The sequence below is a fragment of the Panthera onca genome, chromosome B1, assembly GCF_046562875.1.
Source record: "Panthera onca isolate mPanOnc1 chromosome B1, mPanOnc1 haplotype 2, whole genome shotgun sequence".
NCBI lineage: Eukaryota > Metazoa > Chordata > Mammalia > Carnivora > Felidae > Panthera > Panthera onca.
The window spans coordinates 152,309,827-152,326,917 of record NC_138342.1 but is presented as its reverse complement, the minus strand read 5'-3'; the positions used below and the strand labels follow the sequence as shown (position 1 = coordinate 152,326,917).

The following is a 17,091-nucleotide window of genomic DNA, read 5'->3' as shown; positions in this document are numbered from 1 at the left end:
GCATAGGACGGCGACTACAATAGTGACACGCATGACGACAGGTGAACTCTGCGGTGAACTCTGATTTGTAAAAAAGAGTATCGATGATGTTGTTTTGTTTTTTTTTTTTTCTTCCTGGTCTTTTCTTTCTTGTTTCTTTTCTCTACCCTCCCTTCACTCAGGATTTCCCATCCCTATTCCATGCCTGTTGATTCTGGAATGTCCACATAGAAGGGTCTCTGGGTTCTTGGAAGGGCACCTTGAACCCGACTTTCTGCACAGCTCTTTTTATAAGGCTGCTTCAGAGCCTGCGGGTACCTGTGGAGATTGGGGCATCTGCATCCCCTGCTTGTCCTGGCGCAGCTCGGCTCTGGTCCTCTCAGCCCCTGTCTCTCCTGGTCCCTGTCCCCCCCACCCCCACCCCGCCCCACAGGATGCCACCCTCTGCTTCACCGCTTGCCGCTCTCCTGTCCCCCAGGGTGGCTATCTGGCAGCCCATCAGCTGGACAAAGCATTTGTCAGCTTTAATGGATGTACAATTCCCAGCCCTGACATGTTTTATGCACCCCCGGGGGGCTTTGATCTCCTTGCCTGCATACATAAATGAGAGGATTACCGAGACATCCAGAACAGGGCACCAAAAATGTCTTTCACTGAGGTGCTTTTGCCTCCGGCAGATAAGAGCGACAGGCTGCAATCCCCGGGAGCCATTAGGGCCCCGAGCTACAGGGTAACTTCACTCAGGAAGAAATGGTTTAGGGAGACTGGCCTAGAAGGATCTCCCTGTCATGATTCCCCGATATTGTTTATATCTGGGTGATGTGGATAAAGAAACCGATCACTTCTGGCACCGCCTTACCTCCCTGGAGATTACAAGCAGCTGTGGCTGACATTTGCCAAGGTTGCTTTGACTGACCCCGCGGTGGCATATGGTCACTGTCAGGACTTCCGGACGTGGGGGCCGGGCTGGGACCCTGGGTTGGGGACTGGTATTTTTAGGACACTTGGAGCCCACGGCTAGATTTAGGCCAGCTCTTCAGACTATTATGAAGTCTCAATGTCACTCCTGCTTTGCCCCATCTCTGAGAGAGAAAGGAAGGGCGATAGAGCGTCTGGGGACTGTCGCCCTGACCATCTTTTGTCCGGTGGATGCTGGGGGCCACTGTTTGGAGGTGGGGGTTCTTTAATTGCACACCCAAAGTTTCAAGGTGGCAACATAGATAGGGTAACTAACCAGCAGAGAGATGGGGTGGGGCCTCATTAACTAGATCAGCCAGGTGACCGGGGACCTCACATGTGGCTCACCTGAGCAAGCAGCAGCCCCAATCCTGATTCTCTGACCCTCATTTGTTGAATAAGGCTACTGTATCTACTGACATATTTATTATATGTGCCCATATGTTCTAGGGATAGTGAGTCCATGACGAACAAGGCACATTCCTTCCTTCAATGAGCTCAAGATTTTGTCATCATTTTCTTCTCAGTGAAATAACTGTGTAGGCTCTCTGGGTTGGAAGAGATCCTGAAAGACTGTCGAATCCATCCTTATCTAAAGTTTGAGGATCTTCTACAATATCCCTAGGAAAGAATCATCTGCTTGAATACATCTGGTGATGGGCACCTCACTACCACAAATCTTGACTATTGTAAAGCTCTTTCTGTGTTGGACCAAAGTTTGCTTTCCCTTACCATCCACTCCCTGGTCTTCCTCCTTGTCTCTGAGGCTGAGTAGAACGAGGGCGACCTACCTCCACAATCCTGTGTGAAGTAGTCTCTAACCCACTGGCAGGGCATAGTCCACACCTGTCAAATGGCAAAGGAAAATTAGGTAATGCTGAGTCCTGCCCCTCACCCAACCCCAGTACACCCACCAACCCCTACAAGGCCTTTGTGTGAGTTAGAAAGTGGCGGCTCTCTCCAAGACTCATTACCGCCACCTGCTGGAAGACTACACCAAGCTCCTGTGTGGTGGACAGAACTGCGCCCCACTTCCTGGGGACCCTGCTCCTGCCAGCCCACAGCACTGTGGCTCTCTATTTTCCTCCATTTACTATGGGATGTGAGAAGAAAGAAGTCTCAGGAGTCTCAGCACAGAAAGGGGGTTGGTGATGTGTAAGTTAAAGCCAAAGTGATTTCTTGAATTTATTTTATAAGAGCAAACAAAAAAGTCTTAAGCATCTAGATCAATCCTCTTAAATTTCAGAAAGCATCTCACAGTTCCAGATACTTTTAGCCTCTGTTCTTACCCCCTTTTGCTTTCTTGACTCTGCCTTTTTCATCTTCTTTCCTATGTTGATGCCTCATTCCCAGGGCCCGAACCCCTGCTGCCTTGTTCAGGATTGAATGGAGCAGGCGAGATAATGAATTATGGATCTTGCTGAAGAATAAGCCAGCTTTACCAATCTCTAACCCTGAGCCATGAGGGACAATCAGGAGAGACAAGCTCAATCATCCTCACTCCCTCAGGCTCTAAGGGCTGATCAGGGGACCCATGTGGTGCAGACAAGAGGCCCAATCCCATCCTCCAGTAGCTTCCAACCCAGTAGAGTATCTGACCTGGACTTGATACAGACATTTCCTTCTTGGGAGAAAAGGCCACTCTATCAGTCTGATTTATTCAGTTGCTTTCAACAAATGGCCGTCAGTGCCAAGAATACAGTACCACGCCCCGATTAGCCACAAGCTTTGGGCAAGATGCAGACCTTTGTTGTCTATCCTGTTCAGGCCACCTGGGGATGCTGAGTGAGAGAGGGCCTGCCAGCCCAGTGCTCTCATTCTCCAGTCCCGCACGTCTTCAGCAACTCTGTGCAGTGCACTTTCGTGGAGATGACATTTGAGCTGGGCCGCGAAAGGTAGGTAGATTTGCAGAAGCGAAAGCAATCCGAGGTACCATGAACAGACGAGTGGATAAACCAGAGGTGGTCTACCCACACAATGGAATATTATTCAGCCTTAAAAAGGAAGGAAATTCTGACACGTGCTTCAAGATGAATGAACTTTGAGGACATTTGCTAAGGGAAAGAAGCCAGGCACAAAGGAACAAACACTGTATGATTCACATGAGTCAAATTCAGAGAGACAGAAAGTAGATTGGGGGTTCCCAGAGGCCCGGGAGAAGCAGACAGGGGAGTTAGCACTCAATGGGTGCAGAGTTTCAGTTTGGGATGATGAAATAGTTCTGGAGATGGATGGTGGTGATGATTGCACAACACTATAAATGCACTTCAGGCCACTGAATTGTACACTCAACAAGAATCAAGATGGTACATTTTAGATCATGTATATTTTACCACGGTTTCTTTTATTTTTTTTTATTTTTATTTTTTAAAGTTTCTTTTTTTTTAACATTTATTTATTTTTGAGACAGAGAGAGACAGAGCATGAACAGGGGAGGGGCAGAGAGAGAGGGAGCCACAGAATCTGAAACAGGCTCCAGGCTCTGAGCTGTCAGCACAGAGCCCGACACGGGACTCAAACTCACAGTCCGTGATCTCATGACCTGAGCCGAAGTCGAACGCTCAACCGACTGAGCCACCCAGGCGCCCCACCAAGGTTTCTTTTAAAAGTTAGGTGTATTTGGGGCACCTGGGTGGCTCAGTCAGTTGGGCATCCGACTTGGGCTCAGGTCACAATCTCGCGGTCCGTGAGTTCGAGCCCCGCGTCGGGCTCTGGGCTGATGGTTCAGAGCCTGGAGCCTGTTTCGGATTCTGTGTCTCCCTCTCTCTCTGCCCCTCCCCAGTTCATGCTCTGTCTCTCTCTGTCCCAAAAATAAATAAATGTTAAAAAAAAAAATTTAAAAGTTAGGTGTATTTGGAGATTGGAGGCCAGTGGTGGCAGCACTCAGGAGGTGCAGCAAAGGCACGAAGCATCTCTCTGATCCGTACCGGAAACAGAGTTTGAAATCCTCGGTACAAGCATTTACCTAGAGAAAGTCACCCCACGTATCTATGCCTCCGCCTTGTCCTCGGCAGAGTGTGGCAATGCTAATCCCTGCCCGCTCGCTGTCGATGAGGACTAAGTGGAACAGCCTCTGTCAGCCTTCTAAGCCACAGGAGCGTGAAGCGGTGGCAGTGAAACCACTGTTGGTGGGTGTGATGACAAGGACTTGGGCTGCACACTCACCAGATCCAGGTTCAAATCCCAACTTCTCCACAACTGGTTATGGGACCTTGATCAAGTCACTGGACCCCGCAGCTTGGGCTAATCTCATCTGTAAGGTGGGGTCAACATTAACTGCCCTCGGGAAATGCATCAGTCGGGGTCCAACCTGGAAAAAGAAATCTGTTCTGAGACTTAAAGCCATGGGATTTTTTTTTTAAGTTTATTTATTTATTTTGAGAGAGAGTGCATGTGTGAGCAGGGGAGAGACAGAGAGAGAGGGAGAGAGAATCCCAAGCAGGCTCCACGCTGACAGTGAGGCTCCATCCCCTGAACCATGAGATCATGACCTGAGCTGAAATCAAGAGCTGGACACTTAACTGACTGAGCCACCCAGGTGCCCCATGGGATTCTACACTGAAGATTTGGTTAATCAGATGATGGAATTGGCGACAAGCCTGACAAAGGGCAGCGAGGTCCCCGGAGCTGAGCAGTGCAGGAAGACACCACCCTGCACCTGGGGGGTCAAAGAGGAAGACATGTTCCTGGAGCCCAGGAACCAGAAAGATCCAGAGAAAACGGGAATGGAGTGGGCCTGTTCAGAGGGAGCAAAGGCATGGAATTGAGGGCAAATAAGATAGGACAGAAGTGGGGTCTGCCCAGCACCTATCTTGCCCTTGTACTGCTACTGAACTCTCAAACAACTTTGCCTGAAGTGGGCAACTTTCCCTCATAATCCTAGCCCATCAGAAGCCTGAGGGCACGGAGGTGGCCAATGTGCATGCAGGTCCGCTCCTGGAGCAGGCCAGGTGGGGAGGGGAGGAGTACAGAGGGGCCACAGAGAGGTGTCTTGCACGTGGCATCCTGGAGACAGCACTGGGCCCTTGAACCTACAGGAGGGGCTGGAACCCTCTGGGTTCTCTGTCTCCACACGGGTCTGCACTGGTCAGATCCAGCCTTGGATTGGAAACCACAGAGGTGAGATCTGGTGAGTCCCGTCCACCCTGGAAGTTGATCCGGGGCTGACAAACTGGCCATCAGTTCTTGGACTTGGTCAGGGCTTGATGTGGCCCCACCTCTGCCTCTGACTCCCATTCAGTGCTGCCCGAGTGATCCACCTAATGGGTCACTTCCTCAGCCTCAGCCTGGTCACCTCCAGAGGCCCACCCAGCAGGGCTTTCAGCCGACCCCCAGTCTGGGTCCTTTCCATGCCACACAGGACTAACCCAGAGCCTCTCTGCACTACTATCCCTGCCACCGGAGGCTTTTCTCTGATGTGGCTTCTCCATGCTGGCTCCTCAGTCAGTACCCTGAGAGGCGACCCCTCCCACAGCACCACAAGAAGCAGAACAGGCCCTTATGATGTCACCCTCCTTAACTCACCAGCCCCTCTCGGAGCCTCGTGGGCGAGAACAGGGTGGTGTAGACCATCTCACCACTGGCTTCCTCCCACTCCTCACTCCTTCTCCAGTCCTCCAGAACCCTGGGAGCAGAAGGCATCGGCCTGCCCTCTATTGGGCCAGGCCACTCCCTGGGGACATACTTTCCTACTCTCTCGAGATGAGAGCCACCTCCCCCTGGCCCCCACCCAGTGCCCTGGAGGGTGAGGTGCAGGAGCAGGAAGCCAATGACCAGTAAGAAAAGAGGAGTCAGGAGGAGTTTTGTTCAGGTGATGGCAGACCAGCCGAGGCTGGGACCAGAGGGCAAAGGCACTGAAGCTGCCGGCTCACCAGCTGGAGGATTCTGAAGCTTAGCTACCTTTTCACAAGGGTCTGGGAGCCCTTGTGAAAGTAAAAGTGTCTTCTTTGCTTTGGATTCAAAGATTTGAACTGGGTGCGTTGGGCCTATATGTATTGAGGCAATGGATGTATGTGTTAACCAGAGAAGGTTAACGCATCTCCTTGAAGGAAGATCTTGAATGACCCGGTATCACAGCAGGCTCCAGCTTCCAGAGGGCCCTCACCCACAAACACCCGCTCAGGCCCAGCTAAATCTGCTATCTCAGTTCTCTGAATACCCTGATACTAACTGGGACCATGCCATCTTCCCCCTCCCCTCCCTGCCCATGTCCCCCCCTCTCTGGACCAATCATGCTCCCCGGAACCCTTCCCTCCTGCATTGGGGGCATCCTTCCTTCTGCCACAATGCCCGACATGTGCTCTGAGCAGACATTTGAACCAAGCCATCTATCCCCTAGAGGCTGTACCAACAACCACCATCGGGGACCATCACAGCACACCAGGCATCCACCGATGCAGTTCCTCTGGGGTGTGGACAGCTTTGAGGGGCGCCTCCCCCAGACACAGAATTAGATGACCTGTGTTTGAGTCCCAGCCACAATGCTGAACCACCCTGCATATGTCACCCAGCCACTCAGAGCTATAGTTCCTTCCCTCAATCAGGACACAGGAAACAGTGTACCTGTCCTGCCTTTCTCCCCAGACGGTGTCAGAGACCCAAATGGGATAACAAATGTCACAGGGCATTGCCGATCATAAATCAGCTGGCAAATACGAGGGAGCACTCTTATTATCCTTGGTGCTTTAACAGTGTCATATTGTTATGAACAGAAAGCTCTAAGTTCCAAAACTCAGCTCCAAAACTCTCCTGTGGACATCTAGCTGGCTGACAGGCTTCATCCACAGGCAGAAGAGTGAATTAGGAGGGGCCTTCAGATGCCATGGATTCTTCAAAATATGTCTATTTCAGTCACTGAATTACTGTTTTAAATTTCTGAAATGCCGGAGAAGCAAAAGCCGCCTCTGACCACGTGTTGCTGCCTCCCACCCTGTCTCCTGAACCGTCTTGCCCGAGGGGCCCCTCCTGGGTGAAGGGCAGACCAGGGCCTCCCTCTGCGGCTCCGCACTGCGCCGGGCCGGCCAAAGCCTGGCGCTTGGACCCGGTCCAGCCCGGATAACAACACAGCTCTCCTCTGAGCATTTGAGCCAATTAAAAAGACAAATGATCACTGGCTTATCTTCCCTCCTTCTCTGCCCCTCTCCCCCTTTCCACCCCCACACTTTAGGCCCTCCCCTCCAGGGAAATGGGGCTAGGGACCTCCAGGCTGTGATTCCCTTCTGGAACAACTAGGCTCCCCCAACCTTTTCTCCTCCCTGCCTCCCCCCCCCCCCCAGACCTGCCTGGGGCCTTTCAAGGTCTTGATGGATGGGGCTTCTCCAGCCTCCTCCTGGAGCTTCTGAGTGTTTCTGAGACCTTGCACTGGTGGGCAGACAGTGGGGGCAAAGGAGTGGCCTGGGAGAGATCAGAGCAGAAAGGCCACAGGCTCAAAAAAACTTTTTAATGACAAAGCCTCAGAGTTTATTTTCAAGGTCTGGCCTTGGGGCCTAGAGCTTTCAGACAAGGCTCTAATTCTGGAGGGTCATTTGATATATTTACCCCGTGGTTAAGATGACCAGGTCCTCTGCTCTGAAGGAGGGCCAGCCTTCCCAGGAAAGAATAGGAGCTCTGGGAGGTAGAAAGCCCCTAGGTCTCATCCAGCCTCCAGCCCTAGTGAGCGCTGAGACCCAGAGTGAGTTACTAAAGCCCCCGGAGCCCGCACTCCCATTTGTCAAATGCCTACCTCATGGGAGGGTTAGAAGGAGCAAGATATCAGGCATTAAGTGCCTGGCATAGCACTGGGCACAGAAAAGGCATGCTATTAATATCTTTTCCCCACTGTGGCAACCTCAAGACATTTATTCGAATTTCTTTACGGCTCACACCTTCACCTCCTGTCATAACTTTAAGGGGCTCATAGGCATCATCAATAGAAAGTTTATCATGAAATCTAACTGAAAAAACAAACAACCTTTTGTTACATTCACGCCCTGATGAACCACTATTAACTCTTCAAAACTCAGTCCAGCTGTCACCTCTCAGGCTTGTGCCTTCTCCACTATTCTCCCAGAACCTTGATCACACTTCCGGTCTTACTCTGAAATATTGTCAATTGTTCCATTCAATTAATCAATGTTTAGTGACTGTTTGCCACGTGCAAGGGACACTGCCAGTTCCAGAGGACACTTTGTGAACAGGATGCAGGAAATTGCCATTCTCCTGCAGCAAATATTCCAGTTGGAGGAGACAGACATAAAAAAAAAAAAATTCTAAAAACTAAGCAACTTGTCTGCCTCCTAGACAGTAGACTTCTCGTCTTCTTCCTCTTCAAATTCTAAGAAACCACGCAGTGCCGACAGAGTAGAAGCCCAGCAGATGTTAATTCTCCTCTCTAGACCACGTTTAATTTTCCATGTTTCTCTCCTCTGGGAAGATGAGTAAGGCCTGTTCACAGGCCCTCTTGGCGGTCAAGGTCCCTCGCTCCTTAGGTCTGAACAGCTCTGAGTGCCCTGTTTCATGGACACACAAGCAGACTCAACAGCCCGCCCTGATACCGACAAAGTTCCACCAGACTCTCGCTGCCTCTGGGGTAGAGAGCACAGCAACGAGTCTCACCCACTGCTCCCCACGGGGATGGGACCCCGGACACAGACACGGGGTAAGGGCTCGCTCCAGGGTTGTGTGTGCAGGCTGGAAGGGACTCCTGCTGACAATCAGAAACTGCCTGCTGAGGCCCAGAGCCGCTTCCCAGAGGACCCCCGCCAGGCAGGAGCTGGTTTCCTTCCTGTTCCCGGCTGCAGCCAACTTTTTGTAGAGGAGCATTTGGGGTAATGTTTGGCTCGGCCAAGGCACAGAGTCGCTGGGGTCCTAGCATGATGAAACTAAAGAAGAATTCGGAGGTCAGCCGGCTCCACTCCCCCATTGATGGAGAAGACAACTGAGACCCAATGTAGGGAAGAGTCATATTTTAATAGGATCTTGCAGACCACCTACTTCAGGAAAGGAAAACTCCTGGATTTCAGGCTCCTAATCCATTTTAGCGCACATCACCTTGATCAATTGTGGCACTCTCCCTGCTGAACCGTGACAAGGTTCCCAGTCTTCTCAACACGAACCCAGGCACGCACTGCCCACCTAGCACTGGGAACAATAATGACAATAATGATCATGCCTCTGTATACTGGAAACTCATTCTGTGTCCGAGGTCCCCCAGCTAGTAACCACTGCTCACATAGCCTTTGGCCCTTGGTCAGCCAGCAAGGAGGACAGGAGTGCAGAGAAGCACACACATCAACCCAACACCTCATTCTGAGCCACGGGCACCAACACATTTTCTCAGGACTGTAGTACATCAGGGACTCAGCCCCCACCATGCTAATCATCTTCATGTTAGTTACTATTTGCTGAATATCTACTACACATCAGGTATAGTGCCAATAATTGATATACACAATCTCATTTTCATCCCCAGAGCAGTCCTACAAAGTAGGCATTATTGCCTTCATTTTACAGGTGGAAAAACTGAGACTCGGAGAAATTAACCAACACCCACGAGGTGGAGCAGCTCATCCGTGGCAACATCAGAATCTGGACTTGAATGTGTCTGACTCTCTAGCCTGTGTTCTATTTTCCTGTGATTCATGCCTCTTCCCAGGAGTGGTCACCCCCAGCGGAAGGTGTTGGGGAAGGGCAAGGTGCTCCTAGGTTTGTGGGCCCAAGAGCCGCTGCCAGCACAGACCCTGGCTCATTGAGGAGATGTAGCAGCTGAGGCAGGGGGTGGATGGATCAGGCCCCTAGCCAGGGCGTACGCTCCCACCTGCACCCCCTTCCATTCCTTCCAGCCACCATTCATCTCAAGCAGCTGCACTGTAAGCACATTGAGGGCAGGGCTTGTTCCCAAACCTGCTGGGTCCTGCCCATCCCAGGCGTGGTGGAGGAAACAGTGCCCGAGATCTAAGTCAGGAGAGTCCGTTTAAGTCAACTCTGCCACAACCCTGTGTGATCTGGAGCACCCACGAAATCCCCAAGCCATCAGCTTCACCTGAGAAATGAAAAGTGCCAGAATCTCCTGTCAGGCATTGTTGAGGCGATCAAAGGAGCCCATGCGGGCAGAGAGCAGCCCGAGGGTTTGTTCCCAGATGCAGACACACCACCTAACAGCTGAGCAACGCTTGCTGAACCTCCGTTTCTTCACCTGCAAGATGGGGGTACGGACGGACAGTCAAATCTGCCCCACCCTCTACCTTGCAGATCCAATGGAGGGATGCCTGTGAGGCAACTCTAGGTCATGAAGCACCAACCACATGGTGTTCGCCACGTGCTGCTTAAGTAGCCACCGCCTGACGAAACAAAACCTCCTTTCCAAAGTAGCAGTGTTAATGGCACAAGACCAGCAGTTAAAAAATGTTGCCAGCTGCTGGTGGTCCTGCGAATGTCCTTGTGCATTCCCAGGATCCCAGATGATTGGCCCCTTGGGAATGGGGCTCTCAGGCCCTTCCCCAGATTGGGCTGTTTGTCAGGACCATCCCCTTCAATGCACTACAAGCAACTAGAACCTTCTGGCTCTCCCTGGGCGGCTGCAGCTGCTGCCTGAGACATCTCCTTGCCCTTGAGAAGGTAGCTTGCCAATGCAAGTTTAGTCTGAAATTCCATCCTGGGCCCCCCCACCCCCCACACTGGGCGTGAGGCCTTGAAGACGCTGTGTGCTGTGTGGGCTGGACCAGGCGAAAGTAACAGTGCAAGACAAGAGGACAAGAGGGGGAGACCGTGAGCACAGCAAGAGCCAGGGGTTCAAGGCCGGAAAGCACAGTGCAGACTGGAGGCTGCCAGGATCCCTCTTCTGGCTGAAGCAATTGTTAGTGGTGATGAATAAAAACAAGCCTCTTCCGTAGCCCCTTCATCTTATGACCTCAGATTGTTTTCCCAATACAAGTCCCCCTCACATCCTTTGTCCTGGAATAGAAGAAATGCCCTTGTGACTCCAGCTGAGAACTTTTCAGGCCTTTGCCCACACGTCACCCAAATCTTTTAAATGGTGGACACTCGGGGTCGTTCCTCACCACCTTCCAAAGCCACAGCCTGCTCCGGTTTAGTTATGGACTGAGTCGTGACCCTTCCATTTTCTTATGTTGAAATCCTAACCCCCAGGATATTAGAATGCTCCTGCATATGAAGATAGGGTCTTCAAAGAGGTGACTGAGGTTACATGAGGTCATGGGGGTGGCCCTAATTTGACATGACCAGTGTCCCGGAAAGAAGAGGAGATTAGAACGCAGACGTGTGCAGAGGGAAAGCCGTGGGAGGACCCAGGGAGAAGATGGCTATCTGCAGGCTAAGAGAGAGAGGCTTCAGAAGAAACTAGCCCTGCAGATACCTTCGTCTCGAGCTTTCAGCCTCCAGAACTGTGAGAAAATCAACCTTTTCTTTTTTTCATAAAGGTCTATTGCATTATTGGTGGGAAGTGCATTTAGCAGTTAAATACATTTAAATAATGTATCAGTGACTGCACGACTGCAACATTGGTAACTAGATAGATAACCGATTCAACTAGAAACCAGCTAACAAGTAACTGTCTAAATATTTAAAATACGGCTCTTGTTTAGATCACCCTTTGTTTTGATCACCTTCTTGGGGGAGAAAAGCCTGCTGATCAGTCACACTGGAAATATATTAAGGCCAAATCTTCTGATATCCATTCCCAGAGGTTTCTTTCAGCTGGATTAAGCCTCCAACTCCAGGGCAAGCCCAAGTTTGTGGCCTCCAGCATCAATGCTCTTCCCGTCTACCAGAGCAGACAGTGTAAGCTTGACACCAGGCCTCGAGAAAATCAACTTCTATTGTTTAGGCCACCTAGTCTGTAGTAATTTGTGACAGCAGCCTGAGCAAGCTAAGAATGATTTCACTCAATTCAAGAGATACAAGCTGCCCGGCCACGGTTTGCCAGGTACTGGGCCAGACAGTGTAGATTGAAAGACGAGAAAGTCACAGTCCCTGCCCTCGGGTGGCTCACAGCCCAAGGCAGAGGCAGATAATTTCAAGGAAAGAATTCATTTTGGGGGGTTCAGAAGTATGAGCACAAAGTATGAGGTGATTAGTTATGTGGGACTATCAAGGAATACTTCTTAGAGGAGGGGAAACCTGAGGAAATTTTAGAAGGATGGAAGGGCGCCTGGGTGGCTCAGCTGAGCATCTGACTCTTGATTTCGGCTCAGGTCATGATCTCATGGTTCTTGAGTTCGAGCCCTGCATGGGGCTCTGCACTGACAGCCCGGAGCCTGCTTGGGATTGTCTCTCTTCTTTTCTCTCTGCCCCTCCCCTGCTTGTTCTCTCTCTCTCTCTTTCTCTCTCAATAAATAAACATTTACAAAAACAAATAAAAGGATGGAAAAGGCTGGACCATTTACCAGGCAGAAAAGAAGAGTGACTGAGTGTTTGACGGGCACTGACACATGAAGAGACGTGGCAAATTTGGGAAATTATCCAGATGATTCGGGAAATTATCCAGGAGCAAATGAAGCACAAACTGTGGCAGATGATGGAAAACCACATAACCTCTCTGAGCTTGGTTTCTTCATCTGTAAATTGGGAATAGTAATATTTCACACAGTTGACATGAGAGTCAAGTACAACAATGGAGAATATTTTAGGGCCGAGCACTCAAATCTTACTTCAAATAAACTCATCATAAACCCCTTAAATTTCAAATTCTACTTACCTCCTCCCACTACCACCTGTAGTCTTCATTTGTCATGGGCATTCATTAAACCAGGCCAAGCCTGATTTTTTTTAATAAATAAAAAAATAAAACTTTAGATTTAGATTTGCAGCAGAGTTGCAAAGAAGGTACAGAGAGTTTCCATATACCCCCACCCACTTTCCCCCATTGTTAACATTTGATATTAATATGATACCCTTGGTACAATTAAAGAACAAATAGTGATACATTATTATAAGCTATTATTATTGATACGTTATTATTACCTATAACAAACTATTATTAATTTATTCAAATTTCCTTAGTTTTTGCCTCCTTAAAATCCTCTTGCCTGTGACAGCTCTGGCCTGATTCTTTCATTCCAAAACTATAACATTTACTAAGAAAAGTACCAAGGCACAGAAGTAGGGAGTGGGGGAAAGAGTTGGAAGATTTTCTGAGAAAAATGTGATCTTTGTCAGTATTGTATCATTTGGCTTATCAGCAACGTACATCGGTTACAAATGAGACTTCTCCTTTCACTGAAAAATTGTCTAAGAGCCTGTTCTGGTTGTATTCCCAGCTCATTTTACCCTTTGCACCAAATATAATAAATAATTTATGTTAGTAAATGCACAATTTTAGGATTCTTCCCAGCCTGAGTCCTTTCTGCCTTCCCAATAACCCTTCTGTGATCCAGGTGTCCTGGGTCCTCGGACCATCTGAGCCCTCCGGCCCCCACTGGGTGGAGAAGTGAAAAGACGCCTCCCTTCCTGAGGCCCGATGCACCAATGGGGTGGAGGGAGAAGACACAGCTGCGCATGCTCAGTGGCGTCGATTCGCTCTCAGGACCTCCACTGTAGCCCACGGGTCCATGCCCAACGCCTCATGGTTGGATAAGAAGCTCCCACTCTAAAGCTACCCGGGTGGCCTCAGAAGTGGAGTGGGCTGGCATGGGAGTGTTACTGGTTGTGCCTCATAAACAGGGTGGAGGAATGCCCGCTGCAGGCGTGAGCTCTGGGTTGCTCCAGGAAGCACCTCCCCCAGGTTGCAAGAGTGACCATAAAAGGAAAGTGCCTCACTGGTTTGCCAGAACAGCCTTCTCTGTCCAGAACACTAGGTGCTAGGACTCTGTCCATTTACAGGTTCCACGTCAAGGCCACGTCACAGTGCCCAGGAACCGGAGAAGAACTTGCTGGAGAGGCAAAATTTATGAGCCTGGAGCTTCAGAGAACAGCAAACCCCGCCTCCCACTCCAGCCACACTGGCTGGCTTCAAGGCTGTAAGGAATCACAACATCACACCCTCAGCTGAATGCATTCCCCCCCCCCCGCCGCCCCCCCGTCTTTTGATGTTGTTGCTGAAATGAAAGAACTTTTTAAATGGTTTGAATCATTGTAAAAAGCAAAGAAGTGAAAACTCTTGAACACTGCTCCACCTCTGTCCCTTCCCAAGGGTAACTGATGCTATCGGCTGAGTATGTGTCCTTACAGACCTTTTTCAATGGATTTACATGCATGTATGAGTACATTTAGAAGTAGAGTATACCCTCTCTCTGACCCTCCCCCGTTCATGCTCTGTCTCTCTCTGTCTCAAAAATAAATAAACGTTAAAAAAAAAATTAAAAAAAAAAAAAAGAAAAAGGGGCGCCTGGGTGGCTCAGTCGGTTAAGCGTCCAACTCCGGCTCAGGTCATGATCTCGTGGTCTGTGGGTTCGAGCCCCGTGTCAGGCTCTGTGCTGACAGCTCAGAGCCTGGAGCCTGTTTCAGATTCTGTGTCTCCCTCTCTCTGACCCTCCCCCGTTCATGCTCTGTCTCTCTCTGTCTCAAAAATAAATAAACGTTAAAAAAAATTTTTTTTTAAAATAGAAGTAGAGTATATTTCTAATATACTTCACTAGTATGCGAGATAAGCTATTCTAATATACTATTCTCATCTACTAGAAATAGAGTATAGACATAGGGTTTCTAAAGTAAGAATGTCATATGATTTATATCACTATTTGCTTACAGAAATTTGGGGGGGGTTCTCATTTTTTTCTATATAAACCATACTGTAATTGAATATGTGCCCCTTTTTAAATTTTAGACAAGGCTGGTGGGCGTCCATGTCCACACTAGGGCCAGATGACCATGCATCTTTCTCTTTGTGCTGGAAGCAGCAAGAGACCACCTCTTGCTATGCATATTTGCCCAGTGTGGCTCGTGTGGAGTGGCCAACAGCACCCAATGTCCTTCCCAAGTTGTCTCTGCTTCCACAAATACAGCTCAGGAGTCATTAAAAAGGTTGGTATTGTTGAATGGCATTCCCAGTTTAGGCTTCAGGCTGTTTAGCCTGAAGATGATCGTAGAGATAATATAGACATTGCATTCCTGTGCCGTGACTGTCCTAAACAAATGATCATTACCCTGTGACAAACAACAGAAATGTGTTCTCTCACAGTTTTGAAAGCCAGAGTCTGAAGTCAAGATTTTTGCAGGGCCATGCTGTCTTTGAAGGCTCTTAGAAGAGCACTTTCTAGCTATTTCCAGCCTCTGGTGGCTCCAAATGTTCCTTAGTTTTTGCCTATATCACTCCATTCTCTGCCTCTGTCTTCATGTGGCATTCTCCTCTATGTGTCCACGTCTTTTCTTCTGCCTCTTATAAAGACACTTGTCATTAGGTTTAGGGTCTACCCAGCCTTATCCAAGATGACACGATCTCAAGATCCTTAAGTGTATCTGCAAAGACCCTGTTTCCAAAAAAAAGAAATTCACAGGTTCTGGGGGCTAAGACCTAGACATATCTTCTTTAGGCCACCATTCAACCCACTACAGGGATCATTAGCTCAGTCCTCCACTTCACAGATGAGAGCACCCTTTCCTTCCAGAGGATGATAAATGCTATGGAAAAAAATAAAGCAGACGAGAGACACAGGGAGGTGCCAGGCTAAGGGTGGTTTTCCTCTTTCAAATAGGGTGGTCAGGGAAGGGCTCTCTGATAACATGACATTGACCAAAGGACTGCAGAAGTAAGGATGTGAGTCATACAAGTGTCTGAGGGCAAAGCCTTCTAAACAGAAGGGACAGCAAGTGCAGATCTAGCCTCTGTGTTCCCTTAGCATTTTGTTCCTATTGTTGTAATAATTTTCCACATTACTTTTCCTTTAACCATATACATATTGGTCTCCAGGATTAAGCTGTGGGTTCTTTGAAGACAAAAACTGTATCTTTCTCCTTGTAGCAACCCCAGCACCTAGCCTAGCACATAATGCATGCTACATGGTCAGTAAATATTTGATGAGAAAGCAAATGAATGACAAAAAGAATAAAGAGATGCATGGCTTAAATGGCTTACCACAGAGGTCACAGAGCTAGTCAGGGGCAATGCCAGGACAAGAACACCAAAGCTCCAGTTCTCATGAGAAAGCAAGGTGATGCATTTCAATGAAAGCTCATTGTCTAGCTGATTTTCCTTAAAGAATCAATTGTATCAATATGGATTGAGACACACAGAGTAGATGTGAGCTGATTATGGGACAGAGCCACAAGCCTCCTCAAGTTATAGGCTTTTTTGAGTAAGAATATCCCCACTGCTCTAACCCCAGGAAACAGTTCATAAATGGCTAGTCATGGGGCCAGAAAGAAGAATGGACAAAATCAACAAATTGGGTGTCTCCTGGAAGTCAATCAGATTCCAAGGAATAACCACTCAAGAAACCAGGTGGCTATGGGAGGAAGTAGGGGATATGACCTGCAGTGCTGGACAGTTGGGTCAGCTGATTATCAGCAGGGGCAGTGGTAGTTAAAAGTGAGACCTGGACCAGCTTGGAGGGTGGGAGTCAAGGCCATCATGAATAGAGCCAGGTGAGCTCAGCTCAGCAGGACCTAGAAAATAACTGCAAGTGAATGTAAATGAGACAGCAAAGGGTTTAGGAGGTCCAAAGCCAGGAAAGGGAAAGTCAAGAACACAGGTAGAAAGATGGTTGATTACACAAAGCACAGGTCAAAGAATTTGCAGGACCTTGGATAGCTCCACGGGAGGTTCTGTTGAGGGGCATTGGATGACTAGGCTTTCAGCCTCCAAGCCCCAAGGGTGAACATTTGGAACCACCTCTCAGAGGGAACTCTGAGATTTAAAAGGCCTTGAACCGGGGCGCCTGGGTGGCTCAGCCGGTTAAGCGTCCGACTTCGGCTTAGGTGATGATCTCACGGTCCGTGGGTTCGAGCCCCACGTCGGGCTTTGTGCTGACAGCTCAGAGCCTGGAGCCTGTTTCAGGTTCTGTATCTCCCTCTCTCTCTGACCCTCCCCCGTTCATGCTCTGTCTCTCCCTGTCTCAAAAATAAATAAACGTTAAAAAAAATAATAAAATAAAAGGCTTTGTACAATCATGGTAGATCTAACACTTTCATTGTGAAGAACAGAATGGCTGGTACTCTCTGAACACATTTTCCGAAAGTAGTGGCTCTTTCATCATGTTTAAGATGTGTTGACCTGACTGATGG

At 49.0% G+C, this 17,091-nt stretch overlaps 1 long non-coding RNA gene across 2 annotated transcripts; it reads right to left on the bottom strand.

The window, feature by feature from the left end:
• Nucleotides 1-1,361: 1,361 nt before the first annotated feature.
• Nucleotides 1,362-13,697, bottom strand: LOC132691891 (uncharacterized). 2 transcript variants are annotated; one of them, XR_009616044.2, is made up of 3 exons: nucleotides 13,530-13,697; nucleotides 4,102-4,246; nucleotides 1,362-1,782 (listed from the first exon to the last, which is right to left on the bottom strand). It is a non-coding gene; the product is annotated as an uncharacterized LOC132691891 (long non-coding RNA). The 2 variants fall into 2 exon arrangements; XR_013554874.1 differs by lacking the exon at nucleotides 13,530-13,697 and adding an exon at nucleotides 9,956-10,567.
• Between the last annotated feature and the right edge of the window lie 3,394 nt (nucleotides 13,698-17,091).